Source organism: Mauremys mutica, chromosome 14, assembly GCF_020497125.1.
Source record: "Mauremys mutica isolate MM-2020 ecotype Southern chromosome 14, ASM2049712v1, whole genome shotgun sequence".
NCBI classification, from domain to species: Eukaryota; Metazoa; Chordata; order Testudines; family Geoemydidae; genus Mauremys; species Mauremys mutica.
Window position 1 is genome coordinate 23240551 of NC_059085.1, and position 24768 is coordinate 23265318.

General features: G+C 41.2%; 1 long non-coding RNA gene across 1 annotated transcript in view; it reads left to right on the forward strand.

Moving 5' to 3' along the window:
- Positions 1–20919, forward strand: part of LOC123349238 — an 89631-nt gene extending 68712 nt beyond the window's left edge. Inside the window, exon 3 of the long non-coding RNA XR_006573431.1 lies at positions 20418–20919. This is a non-coding gene — a long non-coding RNA (uncharacterized LOC123349238). The remainder of the gene's footprint in view (positions 1–20417) is intronic.
- Positions 20920–24768: the final 3849 nt, after the last annotated feature.

A 24768-nucleotide genomic window follows, 5' to 3' on the forward strand; every position in this document is an offset into this window, starting at 1 on the left:
TCTGGAGACAAGAACTGTTCTTCTCTCAGGCCTATGTGCAGCGCCTCCATCCATAAGGGTGTGGACATTCCATGCTCCTAGAATGAGTCTTTTCTCTTCATTTTTCAACTGCTGTAGGATGATCTGCCAGCCGTGGTAGTCTGACCAGATGTTATGGGGCAGACAATGTTTAGGGCATCTTTTCTAGCCCCCTTCCCTTAACAAGGGTGAGCAGAGCTATCCTAAAAAGGGCTGCTCAGTCACTTAGGATGCTGCTGAACTTCTCCACTTCCCTGGGGATGGAGCCGAACAGCCCCTAGTCACAAAGCTGCCCATGTGCAGGATTGTGACTATGACTGCCAGTGGTCATCTCCACCAGTTGCTTTGCTTGGCCTCGCAATGCCACCACTGCCGCAGGACTTGGATTAATGATATAATGTTGATGATGAGATTGGATAAAATGATGTTAATGGGAGGAGAGTTGCAAGAGAACCTGTGTGGGAAATATTCAAGTGAGAAAGCTTACACACAGGGGCAGCCCCACTCTGTTGGTCGCAAAGAAGCCTCATTCCAGGCATGAAGAATCGTTATGGCTGGAAACTTCCTTAGCTGCAGTGGGTGACCAGGACATCTTCAGTGCCTTGTCATGCTCTCCATGCCCCACAGCACGTTGCTGAACCGCCTTCATGGCTGTTGAATCACAAATTGATTTCTTCAGCCCAGTCCCAGAACAGTCTTTGCATGCTAGAGAAAGGAAGTTTTCCTATCTTGCCGAGGGTAAAAGACCCATCGGCTACCCTGATTCATTTCTCTTAAGTTAGGACTAAAGAATTACACTCCTATATGGGGGGAGGGATAGCTCAGTGGTTTGAGCATTGGCCTGCTAAACCCAGGGTTGTGAGTTCAATTCTTCAGGAGGCCACTTAGGGATCTGGGGCAAAAATTGGTCCTGCTAGTGAAGGCAGAGGGCTGGACTCAATGACCTTTCAAGGTCCTTTCCAGTTCTAGGAGATTGGTATATCTCCAATTATTACCTTTTATAGGTGAGAGAATAATCAGGCTCAAAGTCTGACTTTAAAAAGAGGATGGGGAAGGGACAGACCGCACTAATCTCTGGAAAGAGAATTAATTTAAATAAGCAGTTTAAGTCATTGTCATCTCAGACTTGTGAGAGTCTCAAGTGTTTGGCAGTTGAAATGATAGTTTGGGTTAAACTGAAACTGAAGGGATAGATAATGCCCTAGTACGATGATTGTCATTATGCTGAAGAAGAATATAAACTACAGTTCTTTATCTTTCCTAAATATCCAAAGCTCTTAGACTTGCAATAAAATATTCATAGGCAAAATGAATAAGTGACAATGCATGAAATTATGTTTATTTACTTGCACATATTATGCAAATTAGAACACTAGTTTTGTTCAGACGATCACAGCAAAAATTGCTAACATTTCATTCCCTTAAGGGGAGAGTATTTTCCTCTTTCCACAAAATGCTTCCTTTTTCCAACTGATCTTAATGCAAAGATCAGAATGGTTGGAACACAAACAGATTCACATCTCCAGTGCCCATACAAATCACATAGGCACGTGCACGCTCTCTTCCTCTGGTATCGTGCTCATAGTAAATAAGATACAAAGAACATAATCCATCATCTATGGCTAGTGATTACTGTTCAGTCTCTTTTGGTGAAATTACACCGCACTAGATTTTATGTCTAAGGTCAGATTAAAGGTATTAATAATGAACACTGCTTGATTGCAGAGGATTTGTAGCAAGCAGCTTTGAAATCCAGTGGTATTAAGGGTACTGCCAATGACAAGCTAGAGATGTGTTGTGATTCTCAACATATAGCTCAAACAGAAAAATTGTTGAAATTCTATTGAAGCAGGCACATATACGCTTGCAGCATCCAATCAATGTAAGAAGTAATGTATAAATATACCCTTCTGCTTGAAAGGTTTGCTATATTACAAACAGTAAAGGTTGTCAGACCCAGTAAATTATGAGATTTTTAGCAACAGAATAGCTCATTTTAATCTTAATTGTAGGACTGCGAAGCTTTATAAGAACCAAGTATTAGATTATCAAGTACTTTTCAAGAACACGCTAACTAGAACTGCTCATATTTGGGCTGTGCGCATCAACATTTTACAATTCCAAATAATATTCTTAGTCATTTGATCTATACCACTCTAATTTGCTAAGCTACAAACATGATAAATATCTTACTAGGATGCCTCTATCACAAAATCAGATGTGCTTATTTGGAACAATAAAATCAGATGCAGTCTGAGAATTAAGAGATTATAGAAAGTGACTTGTGAACTAAAAGGTTTCATGAAACTTGCCAATTAGCAATTTGAAATTAACGTGATGTAAAATATTAAGTTGATTCGCTTATAAGCATTGTCAGAAGTAATTAAAACAATTATTGTCTGAGATTTTTAATGGAAGGTGATCTTTACTTGGGAACAGAGAGGGTCTAAAACTGGAACCTCAAATCTAAATCTCTTGGCATTTTTGGGGGGGGAGGACCTTTGAGATTCAAATCTTAGCTCCAAACCGCAAGTTTTACTGTCTCATTCTGAACTGAATTCTAAAGCAGAAAGACCTTAGGAGCAGGTGGCATTCCTGTCCTGCTCCAAAGAAAATCTGAGCACATTGTAGAGGATCAGACGTACCCCTTTCCTTGGATTTGGCTCTTTATCAACAGAGAAACGAATATCAATGTAACTGATTCTTTCCCAGGCTTGGTGGCTTTTAGGGTTCCTTCTATTCCACATCTCTGTATTAGGTCCCACAGCCCCCAGGGCTACTCCCATTTCCCTTTATGGAGGGTATAAGTAGAGAGCCGTGCCCAATGAGCCAGCATGAATCAAATAGTGTCTCCCAGCAGGGGTCAAGTACCTGCCAATAGGGGGCTCCATAGAGGCACCCTGTCGCACTGCTACAGAGCTATTTTCCAGTACCAGTTTGGGTACAGTCAGTCTCATAAGAAGAGTCTTCCTGCATGTTCTTAAACTCAGGCTGATAGAAATCTTTTCAGTTTAGCTTGATTGCATGAGAACTGTTCGAGATTTCCATGTTGTCAACTGCAAATCTCAACCTACAGCTCATCTGGCTCTGAACACCATGTTGGTGGCTCATCAGTAAATGAGCCCTTTTGTGTGTGCTACCTTTTAAGCATAATGTGACTTCACTCCATTCCATTCTGGGTTTAGATTGTTTTTAAAATATGTTTGAAGCTATAATGTACATATGGTAGGATGTATGTCATTCATTTAAAAACGGATGGAATGCTAACAGCATTCAGTATGTGTCGTGTGTGTGGGAGGGGATGTTTTCTGTGGTTACGCGTTGGTGTGGGAAACACGGTTGTCTAACCATAGTATGAAAATTGATCAACTGTAAAGCTGACAATGCCTGCAATCCAAAGGCTGATTAAACATTTTCTGTCAAAACTCTTTTTTCTATGGAAAAATAGGTTTTTGACTCAGTCTTTTCATGCAAAAATTGCAATTTATTTTTGGGGTTAAAAAACCCCAGAACTCCTAAAAAGCGAAATATCTTTATGTGGTTATGCTGTCACCGTGGCGATGGGAGCTGTAACTCAATTGCGTTATGCCCCATTCACCTTATTACATATCCCAGGATGCCAGTCTCCCCTAATGCACTACCTTCCCTCCAAGAAGGGAGACTATAATGCATCGTGGGACATGTATTTCATTCAGGTAGCTTAGTCAATGGAGAAGAGGTGGGAGCATGAGGAACCCAAACTACAGGTCCCATGAGACACCATGCCAATGCTTTTGAATCAAAATATTTCTGTATTCAAATGTTCATCAAAAGTCAAAATTTTCCTTGTGGTGGAGCAGAGAATCATTTGCTGACAGCTCCACTTGCTACAGTGACTGAATGAATTTATCAGGTCAGTGTATGTGACATTCCCCAGGGTACTATCTAGACTGTTGAACAGTTGTGTCCCCTTAACTGTGGGTTGCCTTTTACACTGCTTCGCTTTCAGAGCAACCACTCCTGGTCACACAACCTCCAGCATGTAAATTACTCCCAGCTATACTGCATGAGTGCTTTGGCCAGCCACTCTCAAATTACACTGCAGAGCAACACCAGCAAATTGCCAGTCCCAGACTTCCCCCAGAAATGTGCATTTTGTACTGCCCAGCCTTCTCTTGGGCAACACCAGCCCATATAAAGTCAGTCATTTTATAAATATCAAATGAGATGTCCAAATGAAGTGTCCCAAACACTTCAATCCAAGCACACTGCCTTAGATAAAACAATAAAAATGTATTAACTACAGAAAGATTGTGATTACAAGTAATGAGGCATACAAGTCAGAATTGGTTACAAAGAATAAAAGGTAAAATGCAACTAATACTTAAGGTAACAAGCTAAGTGAATTCAAAGCATGTATCTTTCACCACACGTTTTCAGAAAGGATTCCTCCCTCAGTCCTCAGGTGTCATGGCTGCTGTGGGTAGAGAGAAAGGGAGGAATAACTTGGGGCATCTGTTCCCCATTCTTTATACGTTTTCCTCTTCTTTGAGAATCATCTGTAGCTGGGATTCAGGTGACAGAAAGTCTGTAGGGATGGGAACCTCCAGCTGCTTCTTTGCCAAGATATAAATTTGTTTCTCGCACCCTTTTTCCTGCCAAAAAGTGGCCACTTAACTAGGTAATGGTCCAAGGTTTCATTGACACCTGACTAAGGCATCAGTTTGCCTTTTGTCTCTGAGGAACTAGTTTGTGGCTGCTTTTCTAACTTGGAACATATCTCAGCAATGTCATACAGTAGAATTTTATAACTTTACATACAATGTTGCCACACATATTTTAGCAGGATAATAAATTGCTCAGCAATTTATGAGCTTCCAATGATCCCTCACAAGGCATACATTTTGTGCAAAGTATCATAGCCTTGAAAAAGGGGGACATAGAGATACAGACTGTCACAGTATAATAAAGGGACCAAGTCTAAGAATAAAGACAAATTATTGCAAAAGGTTAGGACTATAAAAATATAATGAAGCACATCCAAGGGCGCTATTTAGACCCTCTATGGATAGAATTGTAGGACTGGAAGGGACCTCAAGAGGTTTTCTAGTCCAGTCCCCTCCACTCAAGTCAGAACTAAGTATTATCTAGGCCAGGGGTTGGCAACCTGCGGCACGCGTACCAAACATGGCACGCGAGCTGATTTTGAGCGGCATGCAGCCGCCTGCCGCAGTCCTGGCCCCCAGCCCCACTCAGCCCCCCCGCCTACTGCTCTCCCCTGCGGGGGCAGGAAGCAGAAGCTTGGTTCTGTGGCAACCAAGCTTCCCTCTCCCCCGCTTCTTCCCCCAGAGTGGTGCTTTCCTGCCCCACTCCCTCTCCGTCCCTGCGCCAATCAGCTGATGGCCCTAGCGAGGGGGAGGGGGGAAGAGCAGCAGTGTGCAGGCAGTTCCTAGAAGGGACAGAGAGAGTTAAGGAGGGAGCCTTGGGGAAGGGGGTGGAACAGGGCATATCCCCCCCCCTGCCCTGAGCCGCTCAGGGCAGGGGGCTGGGAGCACCCCTATGGGCCGAGCACCCCAGACCTCTGCCCTGATCCCCCTCCCACACTGTCTTCTGTCCTACACCCCTCATGCCCCCCAGCCCTCTGCCCTGACCCTTGAACCTCCTCACACCCCCAGCCTTCTGCCCTGACCCCCCCAACACACTCAGCCTTCTGCCCTGCACCCCTCACACCTCCCAGCCTTCTGCCCTGCACCCCTCACACCTCCCAGCCCTCTTCCCTGAACCCCGCCCACCCCAACACATACCCAACCTTCTGCCCTGCACCCCCACAGCCTGATCCCTCTGCCCTGACCCCCCCACACACTCAGCCTTCTGCCCTGCAGCCCCCATACCCCCAGCCCTCTGCCCTGACCCTTGAACCCCCCTCACACACTGCCTTCTGCCCTGCACTCCCCCACACACTCAGCCCTCTGCCCTGAACCCGCCCACCCCAACACATACCCAGCCCTCTGCCCTGCACCCCCACAGCCCGATCCTTCTGCCCTGACCCCTCCCCCCACACACTCAGCCTTCTGCCATGCACCTCCCCCAGCCTTCTGCCCTGACCCTTGACCCCCCCCGCACCCAGCCTTCTGCCCTCCGGCCCTCATCCCTGAACCCCCCACACCCCAGCCTTCTGCCCTGACCCCTGAAACCTCCCCATCCAGGTCTGGGGTCCCGGACGCAGGCCCTGCTCAGCCCGCTACTGGCCTAGGTGAACAGAACCCCAGGCTGGCAGTGAGCTGAGCAGGCTGGCGGCGTAAGATCAGCATTTTAATTTAATTTTAAATGACGCTTCTTAAACATTTTGACAACTTTGTTTACTTTACATACAATAATTTAGTTATATAATATAGACTTATAGAAAGAGACCTTATTAAAATGTATTACCGGCACGCGAAACCTTAAATTAGAATGAATAAATGAAGACTCGGCACACTGCTTCTGAAAGGTTGCCGACCCCTGATCTCGGCCATCCCTGACAGGTGTTTGGAGATTTTTAAGAGCAGGTTAGACGATGGAGATTCCACAACCTCCTGAGGCAACTTATTCCATAGTTTAAGTACCCTGACAGGAAGTTTTTTGCTAATGTCCAACCTAAACCTTGCTGCAATTTAAGCCCATTGCTTCTTGTCTGATCCTCAGAGGTTAAAGAGAACAATTTTTCCACCTCCTCCTTCTCACAACCTTTTATGTACTTGAAAACTTTTATCATGTCCCCTCTCAGTCGTCCCTTTTCCACACTAAACAAACCCATCTTCCTTCATAGGTCATGTTTTCTAGACCTTAAATTATTTCTGTTGCTCTTCTCTGGACTTTCTCCAGTTTGTCCCCATCTTTCCTGAAATGTGGGACCCAGAACTGGACAGAATACTCTAGCTGAGGCCTAATCAGAGTGGAATGGAAGAATTACTTTTCATGTATTGCTTAAATGCTCCTGCTAATACATCCCAGAATGATGTTTGGTTTATTTTTTTATTTTTTTATTTTTTGCAACAGTGTTACACTGTTGACTCATATTTAGCGTGTGATATACTATGACCCCCAGATCCCTTTCCACAGTCCTCCTTCCTAGGTAGTCATTTCCCATTTTGTATGTGTGCAACTGATTGTTCCTTCCTAAGTGGAATACTTTGCATTTGTCCTTATTGAATTTAATTCTATTTACTTCAGACCATTTCTTCATTTTGGCCAGATTGTTTTGAATTTTAATCCTATCCTCTAAAGCACTTGCAGCCTCTTCTAGCTTGGTATTGTCCACACACTTTTAAAGTGTACTTTCTATGCCACTGTCTAAAGAATTGATGAGGATATTGAACAGAACTGATCCACGCAGGACCTCACTCGATATGCCCTTCCAGCATGTGTATGACTGGTAACTATTCTGGATGTTCTTTTGGTTGGTGTGCCTTGCTCTCCCATCAAGGGACCTCACCTGCTGCATGCACTATGTACAGTCACAGGTGGGGTCATGGCCTTGTTTCATCCTGTCCCTCACTCCCCCTTTTAAAGTGATGCATGCCACAGGGGTGTATGGGGGAAGCAGTCCTTGTGCCCCTTAGGTTCAGGAATTTTGCTTGCTCCTGATCCTTGCTTGATATGCACAAAGCTGGGGGGAGACAGACTCCTCTTCAGTCTTGGGTCAGGTACAACCCAGCCCCTCCTCTCCTAAAGAGTTATTAAAAAGTTAGAAGTTACAGATTGGTCAGTTGGTTAAGGATGTTTTGACCTGAAGAAAAATTTGCATGTGATATTTCACTTTGTTCCCACGTTGGAGTAAAATAATTAAGAAAACAATTTATTTTAGCTGAAGGCACTTGTAATATAATACTTCAATTAATCTCATTAGCTGTAAATATGAGCTAGATTTGGATATAGACCCTTTGGATATTTTGTGCAGTCTTCGAGAAACAAAAGGGCTATTGCATTAATACAGGTCTGGCTAAAAACCAAAGGAACAGAAGCTCTGTTTTAAGTACAACTATGATTAAAAAGTAATAAACCTTGCACTTCATAACACTTTTCCCATGTAGCTCTCAAAGTACTTTACAAAGTGGCGAGTCATTATTACAGGTGGGGAAACTGGAGCACAGAAGTGAATGGCAATGATTATGCAGAACTGAGCCCTGAGTGACCTTCAGCCCAAGGTTGCACAAATCAGAGGCAGATCTTGGGAATACAGTGGAGTGTCTTAATTCCCATTTTGATGCACTAACCACTGAACTATACCACCTCTTACCTTTTAGACAAAATTAATATTTGAAAATTATAGCTGGACAGAAGAATAAATGAGTGTGTAGCCTTTCCACTACGCGAGTTTAGGGGAATACTTCAGATTATGTCAGAACTCTTAATGGTAGAAAATTTGTGGGAAAAGTATTTCTCTTCCCTTCCTGCCCCTCCTGTGTCCCCGCCCCCCAAAGCCCGAGTTCTACATGTCCATCAACATGCTGGTAGTTCTTTCCCAAATTACTACACAATAGGCAGGGACAACAGCACTGATGTGCCAAGAAGATAGGTCATTACACTGACCTTAAAGTAGATGAGTAAACTGAATTCATCTATTTTAGTCCAGTCCTCATTCCCATTTACCCTTTTTAATTAAATGGAATATAACAGGCAGAAAATCTATACTGTCAGCTGTATAGAGCAGTCCCTTTTGAATAGTAAATGTCCATTTAAAAAAAGGCCAAATAGAAAATGCAAAAGTACTTTCACAAACTCTTAATGACTCTCATGTAAAGGCAGCTTAGCCTGTGAACCTGTATCTGTGGGAATTTGTAATCACATGGTAAAACTGAAAGGTGAAGTTCAGTTCCTCCAGGCTGCTGCCCAATAAGCTTTATACTGCCCTTCAGTATGTCTGGGAAAGGAGTTCCACAAACCTTCCCGTTTCACAGATGCTTTGAGTGAAACAATGACTAAGATCCGTATAATACTGCTGCAGCAATAAAGCTGGTAATCAAAATAAAGACAAGGTAGCTGAGTGAAATGCATTCGTCATAAAAGTAAGTTAAGTGCTGTGCTTCCATTTCCCACTGTTCTATGCATGGGGGAGATCTGACCGTGTCTGTTTTCTTATGTAATATGTTTGCATGAAGCCATAAAGTAAGCCCTATGTGGAATATGACAAAGGAATATTCACAGCTGTGAATCTCCTTTATTATTACTAACAGTTCAGCAGCCATAGATGGTATTTGTGGCTCTGATCTGCTTTCAGTAGAACATTTTCCATTAACACCGTGGAGGCTGTGAGTTAACCGTGAAAAAATATTAAGTCATTCTTCCTAACCAATGTACTTTTTAAAGAAATAAGTTTCCTTCTAGGTTGAAAAGCTTGGAAATAGCGAGTTAACCTTTCCCGCAGACTTAAATTTGTTTTGTGTTTTGTATGTCTTGATTCAAAAATATAGCCAGGCCCCTTCTTGTTTGTTCCTCTTGCTTGGAAGAAATATACCTAGATATTTCCATATGCAATTTGCTTTTTGCAAAGCACTTCATTTCTAATCCAAAGCTGCTATACATATTGCAACTTGAATGTAAAAGGAGGTTTCCAAAACAATTGAAAGACAATTCATTGTTCATTTCAGATAAATATTAAGCAAGAAAAATACCTGTGTATGTTTCAAATTAAAGGTGAAATGGTATAAATGGGAAAAGTAGCTAACTTCAGCCTTTTGTAGCAAATCAGGATGATACCGCTGTCAAACTCATTCTGTGGGCAGGCCCAAATCCCCTTTTTTATAGTTCTGGTTAGAGGGCTCAAATGTACAGTTAGGATTAAATCCTGCCTTCCTTTCTGTGGAGACAAAACTCCCACTCCTGTCAACGGGAGTCTTACACACAAATCAAGGGTAGAATAGGTCTTTAGATAGCAGTTAAAAGATTGATAGCCTTATGTAACCTGCTAGGGACACCCAGAGCCATGGTTACCCCTCTGCCTCAACTGAGTGAGCTTTGCTGGTGATTAGACTGTGTCTCAGCTCTCTGTCACACCAGCCTGTCTTCCCCACCAGCAAACTCATCAAGGCTCTCCCAGCCCAAACCTCACCCAGCAAGTAACAATCCAGCCTCTGAGCTCCTCAGAGATGTTTCTCTGCAATGCACAGCCCCTACCACTGTGCATTCAAAGAAGATATTAAGTTGAGGCTCTTTTAAAGAGTCAATACGTTACAGCTTATTAACTGGGGGTAAACACATCCTTCTCTTCAAACACAGCACTGGGTCAATCTATAGTAAAAATAAAAACAAATTTATTAACAAAAGAACATAGGTTAAGTGATACCAAGTAGGAGGAATACAGGTAGAAATGATTACAAGCAAATAAAACACACACCTTAAAGACTCTAAAACTCAATCTAGCAAGATACAGTCTTTGTTCAAGACCCCCAGTCTCCTTTTCAGCCTTGAGTTAACTGCTTGCCCAGGAACCATCAGAGAGACCAAATCACTCAGTTCCTTTGCCTCCTAATGTGAAGGACAAAGATGGAGGCTTTCTCTCTTTCTCTCACTCCCTTACAAAAATATACCTTTGGGGGATATATTACAAGTCAGAAGGGCCTCCTGGGGATTCAGTCCTCCTATATATCTCTGGGGTGCAGGAGCCATGTTAATCAGAATAACTCCCAATGGTTTAGCTGGATGGCTTTGTTTACTGATAATATGTAAACTGAGGTAAACTCCCATTTGTTTGTCTAATACCTAGGCTAGGCTGTATGGTTTTAAACAGGTTCTAGTAACCTCATACAGAGGGAATTCATAACTCAACATGTAATGTTAACATGCATTTTACAACCATATTAATAATCCACATGTTGTCAGCCATCAAATAATACCTCACAAAGCATATTTTGTACTAATATCATTGCAGTAGTACGTGGGTGTGATTACAGGGATGTCAATGGTCACACCTTACTCACACTTAGTACCATACTTCTTAAGTAGGCTCAGTGAAACCACCGTGGAATAAGGTACATCTCAGCATGAATAAGGGCATCAGAATCTGGCCCTTACTAAGTGTGGGGTTTGTGGCCTATGTTATACAGGAGGTCAGACTACGTGATCTGGTGGTCCCTTCTGACCTTAAATTATGACAGTTGTTTCTTCAATACCTCTTTGTTGCATTCAGTGTCACAGAGGGGGAAAATATTGTAGCAGAGTATAAAAGATATCTGGTATATTTAGGATATAGAGGTGAAATGTATTAATGTTGTAACACGGGGCCTACAGTCCTCAGGCCTGTAAGATATTTAGCTTAGCCAAACAAGGTGTCAGGCCTAAAGAAAAACTTGACATAAGCAACTAACCAGTAAGTGACCCTAGATCATAGGTTGTCACAAGATAGCAATGACCTTATATCACAGGATGTCATAAAATAGAATGCTCTATTAAGTGTGTTAAACTGCTGATATTTGGTACATACTGCAATGTGCCAGTTAAAGCCAGTTAGAGTGTTTTGAGGAGTTTTGCAGATTTAGGGTATCAGCAGTGTGCTAACCACAAGTTATGGTGATTAATATAAACGTTAATGAGTATAAGGGGAGCCAACAAGTTAGTCTATGAAAAATAGGGAATCCAAAAGTACTGGGATGTGGAAGTTCAAATAGGGAAATGGGGTTGAAACCTTAATAATTAATTAATAATGTAGGAACTGCAGTGGGTGTCAGCATATCCCATTATAAAAGTGGTATCATGGCCTGCATGCCGTGGCAGATGCCAGGATGACACCCACCAGTGGTGGGGGTGACGATGATGATGATGAAGGGTTCCCCAACAGAAGAGGTGAGTGATGCTAGTCATAGAACCACATGCTTGTCGAACACTCTCTATCTGTTTGTATTTCAGTGTTTGTAGGATTGTTTATTTGCTTAGTGGATTTGTTAATCAAGGGACGTGACAAATTTGTAATTGTTTCTCATGGGTTCCTTGGTGCTCCCATTCTAATACCATTAGTAATAGTCATCCTGATGCTGTGGCCATTTGGGAGACTGAACCCATATTCTTAGACTGTGGTCTAAGAAACTAATCAATACACACATTTATCAATATGCTAGAATACATTTCTCTTTAAGACTTCTATTTCTGCCCTCTGTTTCTCATCCTTTCCTCTTGCCTGTTTCTCTCTATCGTCTCTTTGTGCCCCTCCTCCTTTATAGAGCCAGGAGAAGCAAACCATTGATCTGGGAGGAAGGTACTGAATAGGATTCTCTCTTTCCTTCTCCCTCTAATATTCATCTAACGCAGAACAAAAGAGTGAAAAATGCATCCAAAGGGAAGTTGCATAGACTTGAGAATGATGTATTCTGACAGTGTTCAGTTTTTACCAGCTTGTGTTTATAATGTTTCTTCTTACTGAGCAATGTTAAATACAGTGGGTGCAATTTTGAAACCTGTGTGTCTAAGCTAGATACCCCAAGCAGGACACTAAGATGTACTGGATTGAAATTGGGCTCACAGGCTTGACAATCTATTAAGGTGATTTTCATTCCTTAAATGTTCTGCTTCCTCTTAGAGTTATAGCTGGCTTTCCTCTCTGTCATCCTTACCATTCTTTTCATCATTCAGAATGACTGGGGTAGGACATCAATAACCTGCACAACACAAATTAATATCTTGAGTTATTCAGGTGATATTTGCTATGGAAAATTAAAGCTCCCCTGTTAGACCCATCAGATGAAGGGCTATATACTTACTTAACCCACACACAAACTTTTGATAGATGAAGAAAAGGAATGGATCTTAGTGTGGTTGTCTTGTGTTCTTAATGATGACACCATGAAATGTCTCCTTTCTGTCTTCCTCCTCCTCTTTGTCTTTCTTCAAAAGGGCCTTTGAAGAGAGATTCAGACAGCAAAAGAACAAGAACTGTCCTTTCTGGCCCCATCACTAAACTTTTTATTCTTCTGTCACCCCCAAACAAAATCTTATATTTCTAGGGTGGCAAACAGTGTTACTTAGTTCTCTTGTAGATTAACGTGGGAATTAACTATTTGCATAATTAACAACTAACAAGCATCTTTTTTTGGTACTTTCATGCTTCCTTCATTCTTTTATTGTTCAAAGGTGCAGGAATGTTATCTGCTATTTTTTGAGAGCTCCCTTGAAAGTGTATTCATTGTAATTAGCCAATAATGAGACAGAATATAGATTCCTGTTTTATCAAGATTGCTGTGTCATTGTCAAACCAGTTGTTGCAGTTAATCCTAGAATTCAGCTTTATTTTTTTTATGTTTTTATTGTTTTATGGACAATTGACAGCTTTAACTTAAAATATGGAGATGTGCCAAGCTATTTTGATCTCTGTGAAGTGGTGGCTGTTTGTGTACCCAGGCATACTTTTCTATATGCATTGTCTGTACCAGCTTACAAATGTGAATACACCTTTATCTGTAAAAGCTTAATTGTATTTGTCAGAGCATTGTAAAGTTACATTTTATTTTCCCTGATGTCACCATTACTTTCCGTAAACAACTGGTTCATTAATTTTAAAGCAAACAGCTTTAACTATTTCTAAACATAGTTCCAGTAATAAAACTTTAAGATAGCATTTATTTTAGCTCTTTATATTTTATAAACAAAAGTTGAATAGAAACTTTAAAATGTATAATCTGAGCTCTGGTAAGGAACGTAAATCCATGTCGTCATAATACTATTGTATATCCTTATTGTTTCACATAGGGTGATATTTTTCAAAAGCCCATTAACTGTGTCAGTTAGGCACTTTAATTTTTTTTACCCATAATGCAATAGGGTGTGCTGGCCATCTTCCTGGTTTCAGCACAGGGGATCACTCCTTCTGTAGGAGAACGTGTGAAAAGGGAACTCTCTAATCAGCTCCTTGGGACATATCACTACCTCAGTTAGAAAGGGGACAGCAATGTTATGAGAGGGAAAGAGCCACTTAGGCTGGGGATGTTGGGAATCTAGCTTTCCCACTCACCTCAGCCCATCTCTGCAGGACCACAACCATGAACAAATAACCTGCTCCCCATCCTCTGTGTAAGGATGGAAGCACTGGGTGAGCAGAAAATATGAGCAAAATTATTTGTAAAGACAATGTTTAAAAAGATATTTTCATAAGGTATTGGCAGGCCTATAAACACAGGGTCTGGTCCTACATTGCACCAATTTTATATCAGGCTCAATATGTGCAAATTTGATCACATGGATTCCTGAATAGAAATTCACACCGGAATCCAGTAGGCCAAATGATGGCTTTGTTAACATATCAGGAAACCCCACTGATGTGAAAGAGGAAGTCAAGATGGAATGTGGCCCCCGTGTGAATTAGAATGAAGTCAATTGACAATGACTGTAGAAAATACCCTGGTTATGGGCCGTTGAACTGACTCTAATTAATTTAGGAGACTGACACATTCTGTCCAAAACAACTGCCTCACTCTGCTGAGCAGCACAAATGGTACAATTCTAATCTATAGTTGCTGATTCAGGGTTGATAGAGCAGCTTTAGACACTTTGAAGAAACACCTATTGTTATTGCTGTTTAATCAACTTTGCTGTCTCAGTTCTAGGCTATTTTCCAACCATTTCCCAGTATCCATTAATGGTTGTGGCTTTGCAATTATAGCTCAGAGGGAGTAAGGAGTGTTATGCTGCACTTAACTTAGTACCAGGCAGGAGGTCAGTAAGGAAATAAAGCCATTCAGAGGCAACTGAAATTGCACTTTGCAGTTGTAAATTGGGTTTTGTGCACAAAATAGGTATGCAGGCAAGCAACCTTGGGATTTGCTGTGCGCAGTGGGAATCTGTGCCTATACATTGAGCAAAGGTGTACACCCTGAGTAAGGTGCACACTGATTTGGGCCTCATTTTATTTGTCACCAAGGAGGACTAGTCCTATTTGAAAAAACAACAAGGAGTTCTTGTGGCACCTTGGAGACTAACAAATGTATTTAGTCTCTAAGGTGCCACAAGGTCTCCTCATTGTTTTTTCTGATACAGACTAACATGGCTACCACTCTGAAACCAGTACTATTTGAATACTTTTGAAAGGCTATGTGGCTAATGTTGAGGTTATTGCTGTGGAACTTTTAATCTTCTCAAAAGATTGTAAGCTGCCTGTGGAGTTGCTGATGGTGTTTGGCTTAAAGAACTGTCTGACTGTATAGAAAGGGTATATAAGGAGGAAGACTATAAAAGTACTTTGGAGTGCCTTTGAAATAGTCTATTAATTAGGGGCCTTACTCGCTGAAGATGGCCAGCAACACTCCTATTGATTTGAAAGCAAGCAGGAAAGGACCCTAGGTAGCCAAGTATAGCTCAGTGGTTTGAACATTTGGCCTGCTAAACATAGGGTTGTGAGTTCAAACCTTGAGGGGGCCACTTAGGGAACCAGCATAAAAATCTGTCAGGGGATTGGCCCTGCTTTGAACAGGGGGTTGGACTAGATGACCTCTTGAGGTCCCTTCCAACCCTGATATTCTTTAAACTTTTTTTTTTTTTTAAATCTAGGATGTCAACTAATTTTGCATACTTGGTAGTATCAGATGGTAGCTGGCCTGCTGAAGCAGTCAGAAGCCCAGCTTACAGGCTGACAGGGGGAATGAGGCAACTAAGGTTCTCCTGGGAGTATTAACTCACTGAGTAACTGGGAGGTAGTTAATTAGGCAGGGAAGCACTTGGGCATGCTAAAAGGCTCAGAACCTCAGTTAGCAAGGACTCCTGTGGAGAAAGGAAGCTCTGCAGCAGGGGAACTCATGTGGAGCCTGAACTAGACAAAAGCTGTGCAGGCTAGGAGGCCTAGGAGAGACCCTGAACAAGCAGAGGGGAAGATGGCAGAGTTCTCCAGGCAGTGCAGAAGCCAGAGGCCTTACAGCAGAAGGAGAGCTTCTGCTGGAACCTAGACACTCTTGTTTTGGGACTCTTAAGTTTTATCTGGGGTCTGAGGTAAGAGCCTTTACACTGTTGTACAAGTGCCCCTTTCAGAAGGCTTTATTGGAGAGAGATAAACTTCTGTAAAGTAAATTATTTGGCTTCTGCTTGGCCTGGCTGTTTAAGTGACTTCATTGGGAGGGGGAACTGAGGCAGGCCACAGCAGTGCTGCACTCCACCAGAAGGTGGTGCTTGAGTGGTGATGGTGCCCCTTCTTTATGCACATTTACATTTGTCAGGAGTGCCAGTGTTGTTTTTTCCCCGCTCAGGAGGTCAGTTCTTGTGAGATCTCTAGCAACTTGGTCTGAAATGCTGAGGATTTTGGCTGTCTGAGAACTGGAAGTGGAAATTCAGTTCCTTCCTGTTTTAGAACCAAAACCATGGGTGTGGCTCTCTATCCAGCGCTTTGAATCTAAACTCCTTCCCCTCTAGAGAAATACTCATAATTTAATACCTTTATGATCCAAAAATTTGCATTTTTTTAGAGGGAAGTCTAGATATTATCATGATTGTTATTTAAAGCAAACAGACATGTCTTTAGTGTGTCCAGAGATGGCAGCAGTAACAAAAAATGTGAGAAGTGGGAACCTTACAGAAGTATTAAACATCTTAAATGACAAACCTATAATTTATGGAAGAAAAATGATTCTCTGAATGCGTTATATCTTCAAGTTCCAAACTGCAGAATTCTTGCAGAAATTGGTTTCTGCCTAGATAGAGATAACGTCAGTCAAGATGCTTGCTCCTCTGATCAGCTCTCTGCTCCGACTGAAGGGGAGAAAGCCTTCCCATTCACATAACAGCATTCACTGTATAGCTGAACATTAAAATATAATTCCATGTTCTTACTTGGGGTTTCATCAGCACTTCAAAGGGGGCAACCCTCCACTGTGAATTTTTTTAAGTGCTTTTCTAATTTTCATGAGATCAAGACACAACATAAATATGTTTGGAAAAAAATTAAATTGAAAAATGCAGTTTCATTGAAACATTTTCTCAGGTCCAGGATCTGTGTGTGTGAGGCCAGTAGAGAGAACCAGACACCTTCACTCTATCCTCAGAAGAGTCAATAGCTTGATGGGTAGTGGGAGTCAGAGGGCTTGTTTACACTGCCCTGCAGTTAGGACTATGGAGGTGTGAATAACTGTGCACACTGAAGAGCTGCATTGGAACTACCCTATGTGGATGTTGCAGACGTGAGCGAAAAGATTCCTGGTTCACATTAACGTAGTTCTGTTTGAAGAGGACTTTTACATTAATGCCAACTGGGAACCTTTTGCCCCTGCCTGCGGTGTCCACATGGAGGAATTACAACTCAGCATTTCTGTGCACACCGGTATTCACACCCCAAACTGCAAGTGTGTGTAAATACAGCCTCAAATCCCTGTTCTGCCTGATTTGAGTCTCTTTCTTAGTCTCGTTTGTTTGAGTTGTTCCACTTTGTAATAATAATTAAATATCCTTTTGGGCCAGAAGAGAGACTGATGATATTCTGGGAGTGTCTGTTGTTTGCATGACAATTTTTGAAAGGTCTTGGTTTTATTTTGCATTGGAATGAATGAAAATGTTGCAACTTTAAATTTTGTTGTGAAACAGAATTATTTTCTGGCAAGCCCTATTCATAGACACTTGGTGCCAAAATGATTATTTGTTTGGGGGTCTTTTTCCTACTACGAAGTTTAAAGGCTTAATATGATTTGAACAGGTAGTTAACTAAAAAGGAGACAGTCCACTGCAAATGAGATGAGGATTGTTATATACTGTATAGCCTATCTTAGAGTTTTATACTGTTGTTCATTACCCGAGTATCTGAGCACCAACCACACACAATTAGTTGCAGTAGTGAAATCCACTGTGGACTTCATAGAGTCTCTGGTGCTTTCTCTTTGGAGCAGAAACTCTGGGGTAGGGTTTTTTGTTTAGATTTCATTCATGTTCTCTTTTATTTTGTAAGGTTAAGGATTGAAGGGTTTTCATGTTTTGAGTGTTAGTCTTATGGTGGAAAGACCTTTTAAGTATTGATATTTAATATCAAACAATTTTGACAAGTATTGTATTCCTCATAGAAATTATGGAAATTGTATCAGGTGGTTTCTGATTTCACTTTGTTTAGTAACAGTTTTTTTTTCTAATAGCTGTATTTATTTGAAGTCCAGTTTAGTGAAACAATGAATGTTCTAAATATGTTTTCCAACAGATTCTTTCTGTAATGCTACCAGATTGGGTCTGAGTTTCCCGCCCATCACTCACCCACATAACACCCACTTGTATGTTAGAGGAAGTCAAATCCAAAACTAACTTGCAGGAAAACTTGGAAAGCTCATTTGATGAGCAAACTTGCTTTTTAAAAAAAATTGTGAATGAAGTTTTCTAACGGACTTGTATTCCAAGGATAAGCTGCCCTGAAGTTGTCTGGGGGTAACAAAAGTAACAGTATATACTCGTTCATAAGCCAAATTTTTTTAGTAAAAAAGGGGAAGCATCAGAGAAGGGTGTCGGCTTATGAACGGGTATAGAGAGGGAGAGGTGGGACACAGCCCCTCCCCCCAACAGAGGGGGCAAGGAGAGGCAGCAGAGCCAGAAGGGAAGAGGTTGAGCCAGAGTCTCTCTGCTTCTGGCCACGGTGCTCTTCCCCCAGCCTCCAAAACAGCTGCAGCTCCAGGGCTGGCAGGCTGTGGCTGCGCCGCTCAGCCCTGCCTGCTGGAGCACGCTGCAGCCACGTCGCCTGGCCCACCGGGGCAGGCTGTACTGTGCCGCCCAGTCTGGCCCACCAGAGCAGGCTGTGGCCACGCCGCCCAGCCTGCTGGAGCAGCTCCAGCCAGGCCGGAGACATTCTCCCCTGGCCCTCCCCAGATAAGGTGGGAAGGGATGTGATGGAGAGAGTGTCGGGGTCCCAGGCTAGGGGTGGGGTCATGTGTGGGATGGTCACAGGGGTTACTCCCCTGACCCCCCAGCTTCTCCCCTCACCCAAAAAAATGTCCCCACCAGTTGCTGTCCCGGCCCGTCAGGGTAAGCCGTTGGTGCGCCGGGACACTTTGTTTACTTCGGTTTACTTCCATGCCTGTGGACTTTTGAGGTAAACAAACCATCTCGGTCGGCCAGCGGCTTACCCTGATGGCCCGGGAGCCAAAGTTTGCTAACCCCTGAATTATGGGGTCAGCTTATGAATGGGTCATAAAAGGCTTCCATTTTTACATGTCCATCTGGGGGTGGGGGTCGGTTTATAAATGAACCGGCTTATGATCTAATATATATGGTACTTCCAGGATAACTAACAAACCTGAAGTTTGTGGAAATGCTCACCTACACACATGACTCTTCTTCTTTTCTTAAATGCATATTCAATTAAAAATCATGTGAATCAGCATTGACAGTAGCTAAGGCACAAGACTGAGATCAGGAGAACTGGATTTTGCTCCTGACTCTTACTAGCTGTGATCTTGGCCAAGTCTCTTAACGTATCTATACCCTCCATTTTATCACTGTGGTACCTATCCACCTTTTGTAAAGCATTTTCACACTGATGGGTGAAACATGCTGCATAAATACTAAGCATTCTTTGTCTTTTTTTTCTTAATGTTAGCATGTTGTTTGGAGCAGCGTCCATGACCCTTTGTCTTATGGCGCTGCACGTACGTGTACATAAGAGATGGCACGTAACAGAGAGAGAAATGCTCCTCAGAGAGGCAGGATGCCTTCCTTCCACCCCTCCGCTTGCTCCAGGATGGTAGTAAATTACTATTGGCCCTGTATGGTCACAGATTACTTCCCACACCCTGTGACAACTACAAACTCAAGGCTCTGCACACTCCTCAGCCCACTCCATCCACTGGCTGGTGGGTGGGATGTATGGGTGTGCAACCTGAGGTCCAGATAGGTTGTGTGCAAGTTGTGGGAATGGATTAACTTGCTCTCACTTATGTGCCTACAAGGCATCATAGGCCAGGCCATAATCTGTCTCTATATCTGTCTCTCAATATTTTTTTTAAACCTATGTTATATAGTCCAGTGTTAATCTCAGTGTGACCTCAATGAGAGTAAATATACTAAAAATATTCAAAAGCAATATATACCAAGAAAAATATACAAACATGTTATATTTAACAGCATAATCTGCTGTTTTGTACTACAAAATGGTATGCCGAGGACCTTCAAAACTGTAGGTAAATAGATTGCAATGCATTTGATATACATACCAATGTATTTTAGACGGTAATCATTTTATTGGAGTTTTAATCTTACTAAGGAAAGCAGGGAGTGTGCTCTAGTGATTAGTGCCTGGGAGTAGGCATCCCAGTGAAAAACTGGGTTCTATTCCTGTCTGTGCCACCAACTTGCTACGTAAACTTGAGCAATCACTTAAAGTAATGGGGGCGGGGGGAAGATAGGCACATTATCTGTAAATTGTTGTTGATGATATTTGTTTGATAAGAGTGCAGTTCCATAGCAGATATCAGGTTTAAACTCTAATTCTGATTCTGTGACTACAGAGCTCTAAGAATTCAGGAGCACTCCAAGATCATCCAGGGCCTGACGCGTGCTGTCTCTGACACTCACCAAAGATAAATCACATGTTCTGAAGTTTCAGAAGTAATCACTTTGATTTGGATTGCATCCTACAGTAGCTGTGCTGCATCAATCCCAGAAGGAATGATTGCATTTCATCAGCTGACCTCTGAATGTGTCAATCCTGAAAAGTAATTTGACCTTTTCCTAGGAGCCATATGCAGAAGATGGGACCAAACTGTCTCAGCTCAATCTAAATGCAGCATCACTGTCATTGTATGAAATCTTGAGACTCTGTCTTTATTGAGAAGTGATGAAATGTTTATGAAAAGAGACACTGCACATTTCTTATTGCATTTTGATGCTGAAACCCTGTAACAACTGAAACATTTGCAGAAACGAATATTAAAATATCATACACTGTTCTCACATATAGCTAATTTTTAAATGTTAAAGAATAGTAAAAGAGAGAATAGTTATACTTTAAAATATTATTAATAGTGGAAAATATAATGAAGATGGCAGAAAAAAAATCTTAGACTATTCTGGTGGAAAATAAAAATATTTTTAGATGCACTATTCTAAAGGAGGCAAAGCTTTCTTTTAATTCATTTACTTAAAAAATGAATGTGTAGGAATATAGTAACTTGAATGTTCTTTATTTGTTTTAATGTTTATTCCTTCAGAATACTGACTATAAGTGCAAGCTATGATCACATTCTTTTAACTTTCCCCAAAGCAGAGGATTTTAAAATTCTATAAAGCATTCACATCAGCACTAGATAGACAGTCCGAGTTTATTTTTTATCAAGGAAAAAAAGAAAATATCCAGACGAATGGTGGAAAATGTGCTTAATCCCCATTTCATTATATTTAATTGTTGTCATTGCCTCAGCACAAATACCAGCACTAAATTAAACAGATGCGGGAATACCACACTATTCAGCAGACTTGGGCAACATAGTAATGGAGCTATATTTTTGGTAAATGGGAATTAGTGATGTTCTTATGCTTCATTTTATATTAGTAAGCAAACTTATTTTTCGTTTATAATTGGTGCTTGCTGCCCTTGAACATTTTTGAGCCTTGAGGACTCAAAGCTAAAAGCAACAAAAGGGATGAGTACCCAGGGAATTAAGGGTAACACAACCATCTGATATAAAAATTTAATGAGCTCTCTTTTGACACTGTAATTTGTCTTAGCAAGTTTCTCTAGTGAGCAAGGCCAGAAGCCATATGTAGATGAGTTTTTCTTGTGACTTGTGCTTGCCAGACTGCTGCAGCTGCAGGGAATATTTGGGTGATGAAATGATATTGCACATAATGGGGTTGAAGACAACTACAAGTCATTTCCTTCAGGGACGTGTACTGTGTTCAATTTTTAAGTGAGTTTACACTGAAAGTCAGAAGTTCAAGCCTGTTTTCAAATACCGCAAAATCTGTGTAAGTGACTTTGAGGAAACACATAACAAATACTAGGTGCCAATTGCTAATTAGCTGTCATGCTCTCTGGTGATTTCTTGATTGGTGCTCCTTGGAGCTTGTGTTTTTCACCTTTAGAAACGTGTATTTAAAACACCTTTTTGTGAGCTGAGCTGCAATTTCCCTTTTTTTATTTGATTAGTTGTGAGTTACAAGAATCACAATGCTCTGAGAAGAAACTGTAGAACAGTAATCCCATGCGTATGAGTACAGTCTAATATTTAGACCACTACAGAGGCAATCTGCGTGATAGCTCTGAAAACATCAAGATGATGATCTCTTGGTTAATGAATAATATCCTCACAGAAACCTGTGATCAGTGTGTGTGCTTATTTATTCAGGTTTGTTTCAAAGTGCCCATCCCAAATTCTAGATGTTTGTAGAAAACTTTAAAACCTATACCACTAAGTATCAGTATAACAGACAATGAGGAAGGATGGTCTTGCAGTTAATGCAATAGATGGGGCGTCTGGTTCAGTTCCCAACTCTACTACAGACTGACTTAATTTATATGCAAAGCCAGAATGATGATACTTTCTCTCACCCATCTCTTTACATTGGAAGTAGAGCTGGTTGAAATTATTTCGATGAGGAAATGCTTTCCCATCAAAAATAGAAAATGTTTTGCTTTTGATGGAAAAGCATTTATTCACTGAAATAATTTCAACCAGTTCTGCCTACAATGAAAAAAACAAAACATTTTCAGTAAAATATTTGGGTAATCAGTAAAAGCTTTTGGTTTTCAACAGACAAAATATTTTACCAAAAATGTGTTTTGTTGAAAACAAACACCTTTCCCTTACATGTGCTTTCTTTGAAATTTCCCATGAGAAATACTTGGCATTTTTCAATCAGCTTTAGTCCTCAGCACTTCAGGGTATGGACTGCGCTTTACTATGTGTATTTACAGTTCCTAGCAAAATGGGGCACTAGTCTGGATGGAGACTTGTAGCTGCCCCTTTAAATGTAAATTTACCCACCTTCCCCCAAGCCACTCCACTTGTTACAATAAACCACCTATGAAACTTTTAAAATCATACTACACTCGTAGTTTCTATTACCATCTCTCTGTAATCTCATGCTCCAGGGAAAATTGACAGGTAGTATTCACAACTACAGGAAAATCCCATGAAGAGAGGGGCAATCTGTTAAGTAACTGGATTCCAAGCCTTTTAGAATTTTATAGGTAACAACTAACACCTTAACCTCTAGCCAAAATATAATCCGAGGCCAATGCAGCCTGTGGGAACGGTGATGTTAAGAGCTCTGTATGCAATGCCCCAACCTATGGAGTGGACAGATGTATGAGAAAAGGGGAGGAAACCAGCACAGGACATTCAGAATAGCTGCAGTGGCATTAAGGAGGATATCAACAGAATAGTGAAGAGTTGGGGGTGAGGACAGTGGTTGCATCGATGTTTTGCCCTCTAATAGTGCTAATGTTTAGAAATGTTTCAAAGCGTAGCCCCATGAAGAGAGTATTACAATAGCCTAACCGTGAGGTGGCAATGGCATGGATAACTGTAGTGAGGTCTGAAGCTGAAGGAAAATTAATAATCGTGTTTACCTTAAAGGAGAATAACGCCATGTCTCCATTGTGGTTATAACTCACCTGTAATTGCCACCATAACCAAATGATTTGGGCCATTCACTATAAGACAATTAAATTTTACTTGTAATAATGCCTCAAAGCTGTATGGATTCGGGAAGTCAGGCTTTCCTAGTTACAATATTTTAATGTTAAGTGCCTCGTGTATGGGGACTTGCATGCACTGGTTAGGTTGCTAAGGCTGGATAAATAATTTATTTTGAATAACATTAGTTCACAATAATATTAATTTCTTATCTGTTTGTGAAATGTTAGTAACTAGATCCTGATTTCTGTCAATGTGTTGACTTGTAGCTATTTTCTTGGTGGTTTAAATTAATTGTTCACAAGGCACAAGCAGAAATTAATCTATTTTGACTATTTGCTGTTCATTATTGATGTCAGGTCAACTAAGTCACATGGTATTGTTTTTGCTTTCTGACTTGGATGACTGCAACTTCTAAAAACAATTAGTGAGTAACAAACTTTTCTGGCAAAAATGCCCTTGTTTGCATGAGACTATGAATACAAGCCATTCCTCATACACTCTTGTCAACAAAAACACCATTTGTGTAAATGTTCTTGAAGAGCACACAGCAAGGGCTCAAGATTAGAGTCTAATTGGACAGGGATTTAGAATTTGAATGCATGTTCATGCACAGTTTGACTAGCTTTTTCTGTTAATATTTACAAGACTAATGCATGTAGCTCCTGGTTGGATCACAATTAAAATTAATTCCTGGACCTGATTCTTATTTTCCAGTCTCGAGATGACATGTTTAAAGGCATGTATAAAACTTCATAAAATGTCAAAGTCAATGAAGTAAAACCCTGATTTATATAGCTCCACAGGATTTCCAGAACATTCTGTTTACAGCTTTATTTAAGCTCCACCAACTGCATGTCATTTTTCTAATCCAAGAGCCTGGAGGTGGAAAACAAAGCTCCAGTAGATAACTAGAACAGCAGGTGTAATTGAAAATAAAATATTTATAATGATTATTTTAATGAAAGAAAAAATTTACATTATGCAGTGCTGCAGGAGCTGCTATTCCAATATTTTGAAGAAAACTCCTAACATGGTTACTAGGTTAGCTGCATCTCTATCTTCTTTCTAGTTTCTCTAAGAGCAGCCACCTCAGGTCTTGAGCCTCTTTCCCTTACCTGTCTCAAGGAGGAATCTCACCATTCTGCTACTGAGACCAGAACTTGAGTACACTGTCTCATGTTGTCACACAACACACCGTCAGCCTGTGGAACTTTTT